Genomic DNA, 18,577 nt, shown 5'->3' with positions numbered 1-18,577 from the left:
CTCCCCCGTCCTACCCAAGCACTCTCACACATCAATACACTTGCCAAACTTGTATTTCTCTCCCGTTCGTCGCTGCGCTGGCCGCGGATCCAAGATGGCGGGCGCATCGAAACAATACGATGCACCTCAGCCAATCAGCGGACATGTTGCATGTCCGCGGACATGACGCAAGTCGATTAGTCAATTGGTGTCCTGTCCGCGTAGCGAACAGTGAAGTGTGTCCGCAGAGCGGACATGGATATCACTAATTTTTTGTGACCTACTTTTTGGTCGTTTAAAAAAAAACTACTGGACGGATTTTCACAAAATTTACAAAAGCACGCTTTCAGGAACAAGCTGCTACTTCTGCCGCAAATTTGGTGAAAATCCGTCAAGCGGTTTGGGCTGTAGGCGTGAGCAAAGTTTTTCCCCCATTCAGTCTATGGGAAAAAATAAATGTTGGGACCCCCCTATTACTTCCCCCCCTGGACCAAACCTCTCCAAACTATTGCAAAGTTTGGGGTGGATTCGTCCAGGGGCAGCGAAGTTATAAGCAGCCCAAAAAGTGCTCTTCCTATGGGATTAGCAACTTAACCATAACTACACAGCCACTACCATGGCTGTGTAAAATATATATATATATATATATATATATATATATATATATATATATATATATATATATATCAATGAAAAAACTTTGTTAAAGGGACGTTATGGTTAAGTTGTGCTACTAAAAACCTATGAAATTCAGTAAAAAAACATTGTTAAAAGGACGTTATGGTTACAAGAAAAATCGAAAAACCCCTGAAATTCGCCAGTTATGGTAAGCTAAGCAACCATAACTCGTGCCACCACAGCGCACAAAAATGATTGCTGTGTTTCAGGCCTGCTTCTTTCCCTATATATGAACATCATAAGATGCGATTAAATTCTAAGGAAATTAGTGTAAGAACATGTGAGAATAGCAACATCTATAAATGTAATACATTTTGAATGTTAAGTTTCTGACTTTCAGTAAATAAAACCACTTGGTGTAGATATGGCAGTGAACAAAAAAGAAGGGGCTAGACATGTGATGTCATCAGTGATGTCATCAATGATATTTGTGATGTCATCTTTGATGTCCTGGGTGTTAGTCTTAGCAGTTTACGGTGGTGGCGGGAGTTGTGGTTGCTTGTCTTACCATAACTGGCGAATTTCAGGGGGTTTTTGATTTTACTTGTAACCATAACGTCCTTTTAACAATGTTTTTTTACTGAATTTCAATGGTTTTTAGTAGCGCAACTTAACCATAACGTCCTTTTAACAACGTTTTTTCATTGAATTTCATAGGTTTTTATTAGTGCAACTTAACCATAACGTCCCTTTAACAAAGTTTTTTCAGTGCATTTCATAGGTTTTTATGAGTGCAACTTAACCATAACGTCCCTTTAACAAAGTTTTTTCATTGAATTTCATGGGTTTTTACCAGTGCATGCTATTTTCCTACAACTTACTAATATCATACTTACCCAATATAGCAATATTTGTGTCCAATTTCGAAAGTGTCACCTTAAAACTCTGCCATTTCCCACCCTCTAGAATCATTTTTAACACTTCTATACACTTTTGCAACTATTTAAGCTAGTTTTGCATCCGTGGACGTCTACGAACATCTGACTTCATAGTGGACTTTCCGGACAGTGCCACATGACCATACGCTGGCACGCGGCATGATGACGTGTCCGAGAGACCGTCCGCACTTCACGATAAGATCTCTGCTTCGCGGACAGTTCAGAACTGCATTTTCTACTGATCTAGGAACTTTCAACTTCAAAATGTCCCTTGCACAGCTCCAACACCTATTCCTACTCATTATCCATTAACAATCTAGTACACAGTACATACGTTTAACAAAACTGTTCTTTATCTTAAAATGGCATCAGCTAATGACATCCCTCCTCCCCAAGAGCCACCACCACTGCTGTAATCAAGGAGCATAAGAAACACTGCCCCGTACCTTAGAAATAACACATGTGCAACATTTTCCCTTGTCCACCTACCCCTCCATATTAGTGTTTGGTTCCTCTTCCCTCATTTCCCTCCCCACCTTTCATTTTCAGATCTCCTGCCAAAAAAAAATACATCCAAAAAGAGCAAAAGACATATTCCTTGAGGAACCACCTTTCACAGTTAAACAATAGAACTGAAAAAACATGTATAGACTCCATCTACTTTATATTTCTCAGTAAAGTACATAGACTCAATAAGATTTTCCAACATTTCCATTTGCATTTTGTGTTATGCTAATGGGAATATTGTGGCGTTCATCCTCCGTTCCAGGGACTGGACCGGTGGATACCGGCCCAGCAGCCCAAGGTATCATCCCAAGTGAAGCGAGGGAGGATAACGAGGTCTCTTGACCATTATCCTCCCATTCCAGCCCCTGAAATGGGGGATGAAGGCCATTAGCACCCTAGGTTCCCAAAGCGGGAACCCGAGGTGCTGAAAAAGAGGATTTTTCTTCCTACACCGGGACGCCTTCAGCATCGCGGTGTAGGAAGGAACATCCTTTTCCAAGATGGCCACCATAGAAAGGGAAGGCGAGGGTTCCTTACAGGGCCCCTCTTTGCGAAAAAGAGAACCCTTGATATTACCACAAGCACATTTTTCTGCCCTTTCAGATCTATCCTAATTTGAATAACTTTACCACAAAGCCAGTGCTAGGTGGACATGGCCACTTTAATCCTATGTTTTGTCCCTTGTGGTCATGGCCAGTAGCCAGATTGTCCGGATCATGACCTTATTTCATGACCCGGACAATCTGGCCACTGCCCATGGCAACAGGCGGTAGCTAAAGGTATACCGCTATTTTTTTGTAGCTACATTATGACACCTGTCAAATAACAAAACACTGGCACATTTGCAAAACCATGCTTGTAGGTCCTTGCTAATGCTCCTTACGCAAGTTTGCTCGAAATCCACCCATGTTTTATTTTTTTAAAAGTGTCAAATGTATGCACATACAATCATCATATAATCTAGCCCCCACTTGACAAAATCCATTCAGACTTTACGAAAACATCTAAATCTAGATCTACAATCTTTTTGCAAACCTTTGTGTAGATTTGTCAAATGGCACCACATTTATAAGCCTTTACAATATTTTGGGACCCCCCTTCTAATTTTGCTTCTTGACCGAATCCCACCAAACGTCGCAAAAACTTGTAAATCTTGATCTGTTATCAGTTTGCCAAACGAAGTGTAGATTCGTCTAATGGCACCTCATTTATAAGCCTTTACATTATTTTTGGACCCCCCTCTAATTTTGCCCCCTCTTCACAAAATCCCACCAAACTTCGGAAAAACATTCTTATATAAATGTATCATCAGTTTCCCAAATTAAGTGTAGATCCATCAAATGGCACCTCATTTATAAGCCTTTACATTATTTTGGGACCCCCCTCTAATTTTGCCCCCTCATGACAGAATCCCACCAAACATTGCATACTCACTCAGAATCAGCTCAGAAATATACATGCAAAATTTCATTTCATGCAGTTCCATTAAGTGGCGCCAAAGGTTTAAGCCAACCAAGAACTTCATTTCACCAACCCTGTAATGCTGAGGTGTACCCGAACTTCTCAGGACTGTTCGCGAACATCCAAACTGTTTGCGAACTTTCACGACAAAAAAACACTGTTTTTTGCTTCTTGTGGCCATATACCATCCCATCGTCATCACACCTCACCTCCCCAGAGATAATTTGATAAATTTGACAAGTGCAATGTTGTGTTTTTAACATGTTTTTACCGCAATGTTCGTGGACACCGGCAGATGTCATCTTTGATGTCCTGGGTGTTAGTGTTAGCAATGCACGTAGGTGGGGTGAGTTATGGTTGCTTAGCTTACCATAATTAGGGAATGTGCAGTGTTTTTTGGTTTCACTGTGATGTGTAACATCCCTTTAACAAAGTTTTTTTACTGAATGTACATATATGTAAATGGCAGTGAACGTAAACAAAGGGCCTAAACATGTGATGTTGTCAGTGATGTCAGCAATGACATTTGAGATGCCATCTTTCATGTTCTGGGTGTTAGTGTTAGCAGTGCATAGTGGTGATGGCAGGTATGGCGGCTTACTCTACCATCACTGGCAAATTTCAGGGATTTTTCGGTTTTACCTTGAAGCATAATGGGGAGGATGAAAGGTTTTTTGTAGTGAAGTGCACAGGTTTTTGGTAGGGCAACATAACCATAACGTCCCCTCAACAAAGTTATTTTTGTAGTGAATTTTACAGGTTTTTGGAAGGGGAACTGAATGGTAAGATTGTGATAATGAAGTTGGTGTGCTGAATATACACTGTTGTCATGTGATTTTGGGAGAAATGTAGTATAATGCACGTACTTGATGTACATGTATCATAGAACATACAGAGCCCCCTTATTGATATTAGAAAGGGACGGACTGAGCGCCTGTTTGCGGACAGGGCCGGACAAGGTTAACAGTACCCAAACAGGCAGGGAGTATCTGAAAATGTACTATTTTCTTACACAAAAAATGTTGAACTTAGAAAAAGGACTGGGAGACATTATAAGTATAAGTAATTAAATAAGGAAACCTGGACGTGTGAAATGAAAAAGATGCATTTAATAGCCATGTAGAATGAAATGGATGGTACCATAAAAAAAAGGATGCCTCCATAACTACTTCACAGAAACTCTGCAGCCTGGACCGACAGTGGACGAACGCAGTAGGACGAAGGGAAATAACATCAATATAGTGAGTGAAGGTCATTTTTTGTATGTGTGTGTATTTTTTTGGTATGTGGTGCAGAAATAATAATGCCTTTCTGTTGTTTTGACACAGAAATGATGAGTAGTTTGGAGTGGTTGGAACATTACTTTCCGCATGGGGAAATGTCGGAAGAGAGCGATAGCAATGGAACACAGGACTCTGCGTATGCAAAGTAATGGGCAGTATTTTATGGCCATTTAATAGATATATATTTATTTTTTACAGACCAGGAAAGAAAAGAAGAAAGGCCAACAAACGAGACAGAAGAAGACAGGATGAAAAGGATTGAGCGGAAAATGGACACGATGAATGAGAATTTTAAAAGTTTAAGGGAGTTTGTGGAGGACTGTGTGAGAGGGAAAGTACGTTACCACTGTCCCACCTGTACCTGCCCCCTTCTCCATTCCCTTCTCCATTCCCTAATGAACCATCCCCAAACCTTCAAGAAGAAAATAGACGTTTTGACGAAACATCCATCCCTTCTTCCCCTCACAAATCTCCCCCTCATAACCAGCCCGTGTTGAATCCTAATTCCCCTATATTTGTGTCAGTATCTGCTTCCCCCGGTATTTCTTTGGAATGAAAGGTGTGTGTGTATTTGGAATGTTTTTGTACAGTATTTGTAGTTAAAAAGGGTAATATTTTTTTTTTTAAAAAACGTAAAATGTTCGCGAACAGCGCGCCTGTTCGACCTATCTGTAAGGAATGGAATGTGGATGTTGTGATGGCAGTACACCTACCCATACTAATGTCAAGTGCGATGGAGTTGATGTTTGACGGCACCATCTGTGCAAGTTGTGTGTACATAAACAGAAAGGGGAATCCTAAAGACGTTATGCCTCACCGTACCTCTGACAAACGAGATAAAACAGGTGTCCGGGATGGAAGTGAATGAGGAAAATGGGAGTGTGTTAATAACAGTATAACTGCCCGTATGCTCTGCAGGCAAGATGGTGGCGTCCGTAGGACAGGCGCCGTGGCTGGCAAGTTCGTAGTCAAACAAAATGGAGGTGTCCTAAGGACAATGGACCTGTCCGTACAGTGAGAATATCATGTACGCACATGCGCCGTGCAACCATAAGTACAGCGAACATCGCGCCTGACCTTAACTGTCCGTCTCACTTGTGTTGCACTTTCAATTAGTTTGAGGACCCGAACACTCTCCTTAGGACACTTTCACGCATGCGTGGATGTGTTCAGGACGTCATCATGTGACCGCACCCACGCTGAGCGTGAGGACTAATTTGCGCAGTTTGTGTGCTTCTGCAACACTACAAAAGGAACTTATGCACACAGGCAAATTATTGTACAGTCTAAAAATATCATTTCACATATCCGAGACAATAGCTTACCTGTGGACATGTTGTGTAAAATTTTCGGAACGCTTTTCAGTGATGAAGAAGGTCACGAGGCGCAACCCTCCACCCCGATAAGTGGCCACACCCCCGAGCGCATCTTTATTGTCCTTCTAGTTATAGCAGATTGAGGTGTACTGCCTTTACTGCTGTAGTGACCAAAAGGAAAGTAATCGGTATGGCATCCATGGCTGCTGTTGCTTCATTAGCCTCTACACCACTCCCAAAACCGCCACCAGCACCACCTCCCCAAGGACCTGCAGAGAGATATACAGGTGAGGATGTAGAGATCGCGGAAGAAGAGAAGGAAGAGAATGAGGTGGAGGAACTCCGCACTACAAGCACTCGGCGGGAGTCGTGGGTGTGGCGGTTGTTTTCCGTTTATGGGAACGTACCAATAGCACATGCGAACCTGGTAAGCTGTAACCAGTGCCAGGTGGTGCTGAGTCGCGGGAGACCTGGTGCATGCAGCTTTGGTATGACAACCATGAAGCGACACCTCACTTCGTTCCACAGTGCGGACATTCGCAAAGTGGTGCCATGTGAAGAGCTTAGTCGATTGAGTTCCTCCACAGCATCGTTCATGTCCGATCCTCTCACCACAAGAGACACTCCTGTGGGGGAGCGGCTCCCTCCAGCTGCCTCACAAGCCACTCGCAATGCTGTTGACCCTTACCTTTCAAAGGTGACAATAGTGTGGATGTATTGTGACCCAGTAGTCTGCAGGGGGGAGAGTTTTTTGAAGTGCTTTTGTGGCTACGGCCAAGGAGCACCAGAAGATGTGCTCCTTACCTAAGTGAAGCTCACACTATATCTTTCTCTGTGCACCTGCAATTTCTTATCCCCGTGGTTGGTGTCCCTTCCTTACCCTCCTTTGTCCTCCTCTCCTAGTGTGTCGTGTGGACAAAAGCAGGAAAGTGGAAAACAACAAAAATAAAAAAAAATTGCTCTTTTCAGAGCCGCCTTTCTCAGTTTAACAATAGAACTATCAAGTGACCGATGTAGGCCTCTGCGCATTCGTGAAAAAGTTTGCGGACAGTCGTACGACACACAAAAAAGGAGGGTGCAAGCAGAGCAAACCCAATGAAGTGGACACTGCGAGTAAGTAGTGGCTCTGAAAAGAGCCTTTTGGTGTTGTGTTGTGTGTGTCAAAACTGTGGATTGGAGAAAACGGATTGTCACATAGGTTATTGTGAATTCAAAAGAGGTCGTAATGCATTTTGTACATTGTGAAGAAAAATCTGATTGCCAGCATATGTGAGATGGACTCCATCTCTGTGGCAAATGAAAGAGCTGCGAAACAAAATGTTTTCATTGTGGAATGAGGACATGCCAACATCTCCTAGAAAGGCACAAACAGCCTTATTCACATTGCGTCTCGCTTTCTCAATTTGTGGACCAAATGCAGAAGAACGCAGCCATATTTGTCTGTGCAATACGGGAAAAAAGTATTTGACAATTTGGAAACATGTCCATGACCTTTGCAAGTCCTTCCTTCATTGCAAATTGCAAAGAAATTCCAGAGACATGGCCTAAACTGTTGCCTCTGCAATGAATGATAAGTATATCTGGAGGACGCTCTGTCAGTAAAGTAACACAGAGAGGTACCAAGTCCAGCCATCTCATTCTACGCACGCCATGCCAGTGCACTTCCACATGAGGAAATCTGAGATCTGCAGACAGACGGGTGCTTTCTGCATGCACCTTCAACCAATGTATCCATGAGTCTCCCAAAATCCAGATAATCTGTTTTCGAGTACGCAGAGCCATGGCTGTGTGGTCTCCTGTCAGGGAGAAGATGGTCTTACTGAATCTCGCTGTTCAGAACACACCTACTGAAATTTATTGACCAATCCCTAGCTCTGCTCATTCTCATTTGCATGCGTCTCCACCCCAGAATCCCCGTTGGTGATATGCGCAGCCTGCAAACTACCACCATATCCGCGGACATGTATGCGATCAGAGCGTGACAATGGTACATTAAAGTATTATTCCTCTTTTTCCCCTTTAAGGCGGGCTCTGAAAAGAGCCACTTTTTGTTTTGTTTTTAGGCAGATGCCTTACAGACATCTGTTATTTTGTGTATTTTTTTGTATTTATTGTGCTTACTGTACTCCGACAACCATTACAGTACCTTCTCTAAAGCAAGCCTTACATTCGAAAAGAAAAGGGCATTTCCCAAAGAAGATAGCGCAACACCATCTGTCTCAAAACTTTCCGCATTACTTGGAACAATGTTAACGTGGCTGCAGAAAAACATACCAGCTCGTAACATGAAAGCATGCATGCCGCGATTGATGATACACCTCCCAATACTTTGATCTGGACAGAAAACAGAATTGTTGTCCCATTTTACTCTACGGAGTAAACCAGAAAAAAATACTTTGGTTGTTGGGAAGATGTTCATGAGTGCTTCAACCAACTGTCCCAAATCTGCCAACAAAGTATGTGAATTCACATAGCCAAAATGGCAAGCACCGTAGTGCAAAATTACCACATGAGGAGTGGTCATCGTACACATGTCTCTGCAAACTTGCAGAATTGCCATACCATTGGCATCAGTTTCAGCACTCCACACCACCTCCACTCCTCTCACATCGAAATGGTGTGCCACATGCCTACTCTCGGCATAGTGTTGTAAGCCATGGACAAAAATGTCTCCAAGCACCAAAACCCTGACCCTCTCCACCTCTGCCATCTTCAGTATACGCACCGTCTTTCTACACAAAAGAGTAATGTGAACATCTGATTGGCTGATGCCTACAGTCCCCTTTTGATGCAGGATTTGCGGTAGAAACCCTTATGTGACACGCCCTACCCGCGGTCAAGCGTTGCCTACGTGCGGCACGTAGCTCTTACCCAGTCCTTCTACCCTTTCCACATCGGTAGCCATTCGAGTCCCTCATTGGACACAACTAAGCAGTCACACAACCATCCACCAATCACATTCAACATCGCTAAATCTAACTCCGTCATTAACATTGCGCACTTCAAATGTACTGTCGATGACTCTGACTGGAAGTCGCATATCATTGCAAAGCACCTACTTCACAAACTACTGTACAAGTGTTATGGATTTCTACGTGCAGCTCCATGCATGCCCACATGCATGAGTATAGAGTACAGGTACGCATATTTTAATCAGAGAACATGTGCAACCCTTATGATGTAATTTAAATAAATGAATGCCGCTAAATGTGCATACGCAATACATAGCAACGCTCCCCCTTTTAAGTGCAAGATGTCCGATTTATCATTGACAAACCTCACGACTTCTTACTGTCTTCTGCATAACCTATACATACGTTACAAGCATGTCTATTTAGGGCGAAACTGGATTTTGCATTCGAAAATCTCTGAGTTGTGTACTGTGTACGGCCTACAGTAATGGTACTTGCAATGTGATGGGATGAGAAAAAAAAGCGCTCCCGATTGCTGTGGTGACATCTCCCTCTGAGGGTCATTGCAAGTAACATACAAAAGCTGCACAGAGTAAAGTGAAGTGCACACGTGCACTGGGTTAAAATATGAAAGGAGAATGCTCTGACGAAAGATGCACAATTAATGTGTGCAGTATCATCACTGCTGTACACAAACAAAGTAATTAATGTTTTTTTTTTCAATCGCAGTGAAGGCTACTCTCCTGAGAATCAACAGCATCTACACTGCAAACGACATATCTGAAGAAACCTGATCATTTCGCAAAAAGTAAAGCACAGTACTAACTTTATATTGTAACTATTCCTGAAAGAGGCTGCGTGGGTTTTTTATTTAATTTGTACACCAAAGCAAACATTGATTTCTGAACCATTATACCTACAAATACCCATTTATTAAACAGAGAATAACAGGCATAATAGCTCACAAATCCCTGTGTGTTTGGAACTCAAATAACATACAGAATCATTAGAATGTTAGTTCTAAAAAAGAAGTTGCTGTTTCAAGTTTATGGCATTTCGTTTACTAATAATGCTTCTTGTCACAACTAGGCCACTTTGTACTCTCATCTGAAGCACATTGTAATAGTATACAAACAGTAAAATAGCCTTCCCAAATCATTGTAAGAGGCCAATGCACATTCACACACCATGACAAAGAGCTTCCCCACGAGACTCATTCACGCATACACACAGCACACATACATTGAACAACAGACCAAAGCATGCCTTTTTTTTTCAACAGACACCAAAGAATGCCTACCAAAAAGCAACTTTGTAGAAAGGAACGCAGAACTGGAGCAAATAAAAATAAAAGTGTTCAATGTAAGCATCCATCTGTAATAGAGCTTGTAGAGAACGCTAGAACAAACCAGCTAATGCAGTCGTTTATCAAAACAAAGGAAGCTTCAACTACTGAAACTTTACCTCTTCCATCAAAATGTGTCACAAAACACAAAAGGCGTGGCAAAAAATCGGCTACCAGTACAGCTAACAATGCTCCTAATAATCCTGTTATAGTAACAAGAACCCATAGTAAAAAAGGTATTTTAGCAAAAATGTTTTTCACAGAGTGCTTCAGAATCTACTAAGAAGAGGACCAAAATCATCCTCACCCGTTAAAACCTACCGTAGAAAGTTAATCCTACAAGCTCTCATGGACAGTGCAATCCTTCTCAAAAGGAAGTTGTTTATATTAGTGTTAAGTAGGATGAAAGCACTAACAAAACTAAGTACCAAACTACAAAAGAAACTCAGCAATAAACGGAATGTGAACACAAATAATTTCTTAAATGTTTGTGGAGGTGAACAGAGTCACACGACAACCACAGAACCATATTTTAATGAGGAAGCATACACACAAAATCAAACAAACACAATTGCCATACATAGCAGTGAACGAGGGTATGAGAAAATCAATAGTACCATCATGGAACAAGAAACACTGCTTACAAAAGTATCCCCTGAAAAGTCAGAATTACATCTCGGTTCGACAGAACCACACCATCCAGTATACAAATGGCCGTGAACATCAATGTGTGCCATTCCAAACAAAGCTTTCAAATCCTTACGTCAGTTCCTCAATCTGTATGTAAAAGGGAAAGACAAAAGTAAAATGAAAGTGCTGCAAGATATGGATATTTTTCCAGTGTGCAAATACACAGGACTACAAGGACATTCATTAGCCTGCATTTCTGGGCCTATTTGCAAAAGCACCTTCCGTGATATCAAAAGGATATCAGTACATCATTCAAATGTTAGAAATCTAGTGTATAAAATATACTATGCAAAAGGTCCAGCTTCAGAATTAGGCAATTTATATAACACTCTTCTGCATGGTACACCCAAATACTTACAAGAAGAAATTGACCGTATTCTTAGAAAGTATTTTGGAAGTGAAAGCCACTTACAAAATGCAATAGATTTACAGCGTAGAAGCAACAAATCTGCACATAGCAACCTTCTAATACACACATACAGAAAAGAAATACTAAAATTTAAAAGGGCATAGGCTGAAGTATCAAACCGTGTGTGTGTGTGTTGCTGCAGAACGTTTTACAAAAGGAACACAAAAAAAGTGGACATAGCATACAAAATAGAAGACAATGAAGATTCCAAATGGTTTGAATTAGCTCTCTACCTTTTAGCAGAAAACAAATATGAACTAACTGAACGCCTAATATGTTGTGAACTGGACACACACAGTATTGTCAATGTTATCCCCAATTCTTGAGAGAGTGAAACAAATCTTTCATTAAGTCTTCGGGTACATAACATTGATTTAAGCAACTACTATTATAGTCTGACCACTATATCACACCTGGTGGGATTATTTTCGACATTATCTTCTACCGAAGTGAAATTATAGAATCAAAGTCCCATTCACTGGGAAAATACACATCTATTCGATCAATGCTGGATCTGCAATAAGAAAAGTCTTTGAGATTTATGAGTTCTAGAAGCCGCCTTCGGACTATAATGTTCATTACAAAGACACAGCTTTTAGAAGATGGTATCACCTTATTTAGTATCAATTCCACATGCACTGCTTAAAAACCATTAGAAATGAGACAGAGGCCTCACTGCCATTATAACCAATTAATTCACATCTACAAAGTTACAAATTGTGAAATCTTATTGCAGTAATGTTCATTTTTCCGTACACATACTGTCAATTTTATCATTGTTCACAGACTCCACTCTTCTGGACCAGCCTCTCCTGATATCTTGCCCAATGTGGTGGCAGCTTTTTTTGACTGATCACTGAAAACTGCTAGTGCTGGTTGATTTCAACAATTGGACCTAAAATTCAACTTTGCCAGCCAATATACATCTTTTGAAGAATCCCAAACTACTGAAATGTACTCAGTTGGTGCATGAAGCAAAATATAGAGGGTTAGATGTTACTTCTAATATTTGCAAATACAGAGGTAATTCCTTTTGGAGAGCAGAATCCTATTCCACCCTGTCCCTCCCCCACTTTCTCATACTATTCATAGTGATGTGAACTCCTGCATCTTAAATAGTAAAAGACCTAGTTCCACGTAACACCTTCAAGCAATTAATTTCACCCCCCATACATTCTTCCGTCAGAAGTGTGTCTAACTCCTCACTTATGCAGAGTTGGTGCCACACCGTTTCAAAGAGGCAGTTTTATCACCTCTTTTGGATTCCATCTTTGTCTCTCAACTCAACATTTTTCTAGAGGAGAAGATATCTTAGATCTCACCTAAGCAGGGTTCCACCAAGGCTGTGCTGCTAGAGGCTCTGGATTACATATGCTCCCATGTCAATAGTGGATGCATGACTCTCCTGATGCTGCAGGATCCCTCACTGCCCTTTGATATGGTCATCCACTCAATTCTAATGTCATCAATATGAGACCTCAGAGTTGAGGGCACTGTGCTCATTGGGCTGTGTCCTTTCTTTCTGGCCTCCACCAGAGCATAATCATGTCTTTGTTTTCCTCTATAGCCATGTCAAATGTTCTGTGGCCCTGGGATGGCCTCTTAACCCATTCTGTTTAATTCATACCTCTGTCCTATGGCTCAGTTGATTTAATCCCTTGGCTTTATTGTATTTCTTTCCCATGCAGACTGCAGCCTAATTCTCCAGGCAGTCACCACATCTACTGTTAATAATGAAGGCATGTCCCTGTATGCTTACACCAGAAAAAAATAAAACCTGCTAGAAAAATAGGGCAAGGGATTTCTTTCAAGGATAACAAGGTTTAATCGCACAAAAATAAGGGTGCAAGAAAGGAACTCTGCTGCTCGAGAACGTTCTGCTGAAAATGAGTACAACAGAAGCTCATAAGACGACACATCGTCATCACTTTGCAGTAGAAATCCACATGGCTGGTTGGTGAGACCCCATACATGGGCCTGTTTGAAAGGGGATGCCTGGCTGAGTTTGGCCCCAGTCTCATCCATCTTTCTTCCATCACATTGAGTCAGCTGGGCTCATGTCTCCAGGGACTCAAGGTAATGCTCCTTCTAAGTTACAGAATTAATATTGCAAGATAATGTTATTCTCTCATCATGGCATGCACCTGGGAAACTCGGGACTGGCACGGGGGAGGAACATGATCATGCTGACCCACACATTCTTTGCATTGTTTATATCGCTCTCTCTCTCTCTGAACCCAGGGCTTCCACCCTCGCTTTGGACTATAATGTATTCCTCCCCGTACCTCGTACTACAATGTGTGTCATTATGGGATAAGGTGAAATGGTTGTGTTTGTTCAGATCTTTTATGACCACTGTTTTTTTGGTTGGTGGTCTGAGGTCACCTACTATGACAGAATGTGGGGGTCCTGGACTAGGTTAGTTGTGGGTGCCATTATGCCTGCTGGTCTGGGTGGGGGCTGAAGACCTGCTGGTGACTTGGCTGTGATGAATGTGCATAGCGAGGAGCCTGGTGATGTCTTGTGACCTTGCAGGGCACATTCCATTTTGGACAGTTAAGGAACAAAGGGGAGCTTCTAAGGGAATTAGAAGCACAGGTTCTTCTACCATCAGTGCTTGGGCTTGTTCCGGGTTCTCCATCGAGCCTACGTTTACTGCACGGCCATGCAGGACTGAGTGTGTCAACCATAACTACAAAATGGCATCTCTTTGTATGCATGCACTAAGTCTATACATCTACAATTCATGCAATATTGTGTTTGTGCAGGTTTTCTTAGTACGGCCCTCTCCCCCCTGGTACATCGGATGTCTATCTATGGGACTCACTTCACTCTAAAGCGCCTACAGGGATGGGAAAGGTTCATTTCCTCCCCAAAATTCCCCCCTTTCGTCATTTCTACAGTAACAAATTCCTCTGCATACTTGCATTCATTTTCTCGTGCTACACTGTATACTGCCAATTTCACAGTTCACTCAGTTTTATCACAATGCTGGACTTACTTCTCTTAGCTTTTCCCTCCGTCGGGTACACATAGGCATTCTAACACAGTTCAGTTTTCCTCTGTATGTCAAAGACGTTCAAGTGTACAAGGGGTTTTGCTCAACCCTCGTAGGGCTACTTTGACACTTCTCACCAGCCTCTCCTAAGGCCTCTTGGTCTTTGTAGCTTCCACCAAACAGGGTTTCAGTCAGAGTCATTCGAATGAGCGCTCCACGACGCCTGACCACTCAGCTTCTGAACCTTTCTTTGGGGTTTCTTTAAAGTGCAATTACACAATTCATTGTTCTACAAGGTTGCCGCCTGAAACCTTGGTCCCAGCACAGTTGGTTTCATTATCTGTCTTCTCCTACTCACTGGCTGTGCTGAACTGAGTTTTCTTGTCTCGCGAGTCAAAGACTGCACCACATTGGCAACCGCTTCTCCCCACTTTGACTATCAGCGTGGGAGGACCCTGTGTGCCACTGACACCTGTCACACCCAACGCCGGCTGGAATTCCTGGTTTTATGCTTTCCCTTTCGGAGGCTTCGCAGATCTGAGTTGCAAAGGGCAAGGGCAATTCCCTCTTCGTCATCCCTCCAGGTCTCTCCGCCTTTCTTCTCCACTTGAACTGCTGGTCCAGAATGGCTGCTTCCTCGTGCGTTGGTCCTTGCTCGAAGTGTGCTTTTGTGTTCCGCCTTTTATCCCTGTGGGGAAGGGACAGGGATGTTAGGTGTTATTGTTAATTGCCTGACTATGCCTGACCCTTGTGTTGGGACATGTCAGGTAAATGGCCCTAGTGTTAGTCCGTCGTCTATCTCAGTGTAGGAAAGTGTTTGTTTAGGAAAAGGGGTGGGGGTAGAACTTCTAAGTATCCTACGAGGTAGGATGGGGAAAAGGTGTTATCAAAAAGGGGGTACTGCATCTCACCCGTAGGTGTCCCACTTCTACTGCCCGAGGACCCCTCATCCAGGTGATCCTCCCGCACTGGTCCACCCCCAGGAACTGGATCCAATAGCGATGGCCATTTCCTGGCCACCTGGATGACAGATCCCCAGGGACTAGCAAGTGAGACACTGTCAGGTTTCTCACAGAGAACACTACAATACTGAAAATTGTACTCCATAGCCTGACACATTCATGCAGCTGATCCTCACCTTGGATGAGTGTATGAGGGGCAACTCTCTTAAACTTAATGCAACAAAGACAGACGTTATCTGTGCACCCGTCCCTTGGTCAAAGCCCTCTGCCATGTTTCTCATTTAAAGAAATTGGCCTTCCTTTTGGCAAATAGCAAGCTTTTGCTGGCCCCATAAATCCCCCAGTTTGTCAAGAGAGCTTTTTAAAATAAAATTAGCCATTAGTGTCCGAGCGCCACCGGGCGAAAGCCACCTTGGCTTTAGTGCAGTATTGATTGGGCTATAACAAGGGAATTAATCTGGTCCTCCCAAAACATTAACCCCGATAAATGCAAAGATTGCAAAATAAAGCTGATCACATTCTCTTAAATCTGCCAAATTAGTGTCATACTTCACCCGTAATTCCATTACTGCCACCTTACCACACAACTGTTCTACAGGAGGTAAAGTGAGAAATGTACCACCATCATTTTGCTGGAGGTAAGTCCTTCACTCTAGTTCCAAAACTTGGCAGGTTAACTTTGTGGTGATTCTGCTCATGATAAATATGTTGAAAATCCCCAAGGTTACCACCACTCGTGATCCCATGGTAACTCCAACCGACCAACTGGCAGTATTGTTAACTGAGTTTGATGGTAATTCTGCAAAATTACCACCGGATTACTGCCAAACTCATGATAAGGTTCATTGTTGTTAATACTTCAATCATTGTTCATCGTGCTTACTGTAAGGCTGGCCCAAAATTCGCTAGTGACTGGTTCAGGATCTATTAACATGCAAGACAATTTCATTGCAAAAACAGCAAACTATTAGTAATTGTGGACTTCCGTGACACAGTTTGGGTGGCATGATCTTTTTTTGCACTAATGGCCTCTCTTTAGAATGCCCCCCTACTTTTACTGAAAACCCATCTCTTATACACATGACCAGGATGAGGTTGGGATAACCCAACTCAGCACTATGGAGCGATTTGTTGGGTAGGCACACTTAATAATTGAAAATTAATATAACCACTTGCCACAATACCTGGACATGTGTTTTACTGGCCATGCACTAGGTCTAGAGTAGATGGTAATGACCACCATGAATTGAATGATATCATGAACCCCACCATCCTTGTGACTCCCTATCTAGGTGAATGCTGCGCATGGTACTCAACTGACATTAAGTATAACAGGAGTTAGCTACACCATGACACAGCCAGAACTCTGTGATGAAGAACAGCTGGAGATGAACTAATGCTTTTGTATAACCCCTATCCTAATTGATCAGCATAATGCCATATTCAAGAGCACAATTCACTTAGAGGGGGCTTCTCAGTGCTGTGATGGCAACTTGCTTGGCAAATGAAATACACCCACACATGTCCTGCTGTTTTTGGCTGGAAAACGTGTAGGCCACAGCCCAGTGGGCCAGCAGTTGTTGACCAAGACCAACATAACAATCACTTTTCCTGGTCATCCCTCCTTCCTTAGAAACAGTAAAGAACCATTTCCGATACTCAAGAAAACATCATCTGATTCCTCTACTACAACCTACTACAGCCCTTTCATCCTTCTCCAATTCTCACAGACCCTTTCAACAGTTATCTTCAATTGACTCAAACACGACCTCTCTAGCTACAAGCTTTCCTCAAGATGGACTCTTCTGAAGCATCCCTCACACGTTGTTAACTTTATAACAAGCCGGTCAAGTGGCACAGCGAGTAAAGGGCTCGCTTTCACATCCGTGCAAAGCCTGCTAACGCAGGTTCGAATCCCGGCGGGGCCAAACTCAACCTTTCATCCTTCCACTGTGGGTAATAATAAGCAGCGCCCAGATACCTGAGGGTTTGTAGCACTGTATAAATGCCAAATTATTATTATTATAAGCAATGCCCCGCCATTGACAATAATATCCAGGAAGTGGAACAGGCCATCATGGTACTCTCTCTAATCTTGCTGAAGACAAGATTGGGGACACTAGCTGAGTCCTATAGTATGATGCGTGAGATGCAGTATGCTTCCTCTTTTTTCACCACAGAATCTCCAGGAAGAAGGACTTTTTTCCCAATATCACCTAGAGGGTCTTTCTGAGGAATGCCATTACACACTGTAGCGACTGAAACATGTTGGGGAACAAATAAGGAGAGGCTTGCATAGTCCGCATGTATGTACATTATATATGTTGTGACATACTGGAAATGGATTTTAAATATTCTGAAATAATCAACTCAGAAAATCGATGTATTTATTTGTCTTGATAGTACAACTTTTCAAAGGTGCAGCAATCTGGTATTATCAAACTATAATATATGATGCATTTTATGTGTTGTATTTTAATATTTTTTGGAGGAACATTTTTATACAATTGGGTGCTATGTAATATCATTTTTTAAGAAAAAGTATTTTGGATGGTGTGGTAAATAATGTGAACTTCATTTATTGACTGCTATTTGGGTAGGGCAGGGGTTACATTCTACTGGGAGCTACCCCCACTATCCTGGGACACCCTTGCAGTTGAAGATACAGCGACCTTTTGACTTTAATAAACAGCGCAGACTGGTTACCTTTTAAACTTGGGGCATAAGAAGAACTTAAGGGTATGATATGACTATATACATATTTAGAGAGTAGTAATCCATAATAAACAGAAGCACTTGTTTGGGCGAACAATTTCTCAAATAAGGGCTACTGGCTCACACTTAGAAGGAAATATTTTCAGACTAGAACTAGAACATGTCTAACAGCCATCGCTGTCTCATTTAGTGGGTGGGTGCTTGAAATGTAATGACATGTTTTCCTGTAGGGATGATTCTTGCAGTTGAGGATGGACACGTTGATCAACAAGGTTCCTCGCAGCTCAAGTGTCCTCTGGTTCTGTACTTCATCTGGTGTTTGTGGGAATGAGCTCCCCTTTGTTTCTGCCCATTTACATGCCTCCCCTGCCTTCCAGCATTTTCGTCCACAATAGGAAGGACCATCTGGTGCACTGCATGAATTGAGTAATCCCTCCTGCTTCC

This window comes from Ambystoma mexicanum, chromosome 7q (genome assembly GCF_040938575.1).
Source record: "Ambystoma mexicanum isolate Mex_15411 chromosome 7q, UKY_AmexF1_1, whole genome shotgun sequence".
Classification (NCBI taxonomy): Eukaryota; Metazoa; Chordata; class Amphibia; order Caudata; family Ambystomatidae; genus Ambystoma; species Ambystoma mexicanum.
This window is presented reverse-complemented; position numbering follows the sequence as displayed.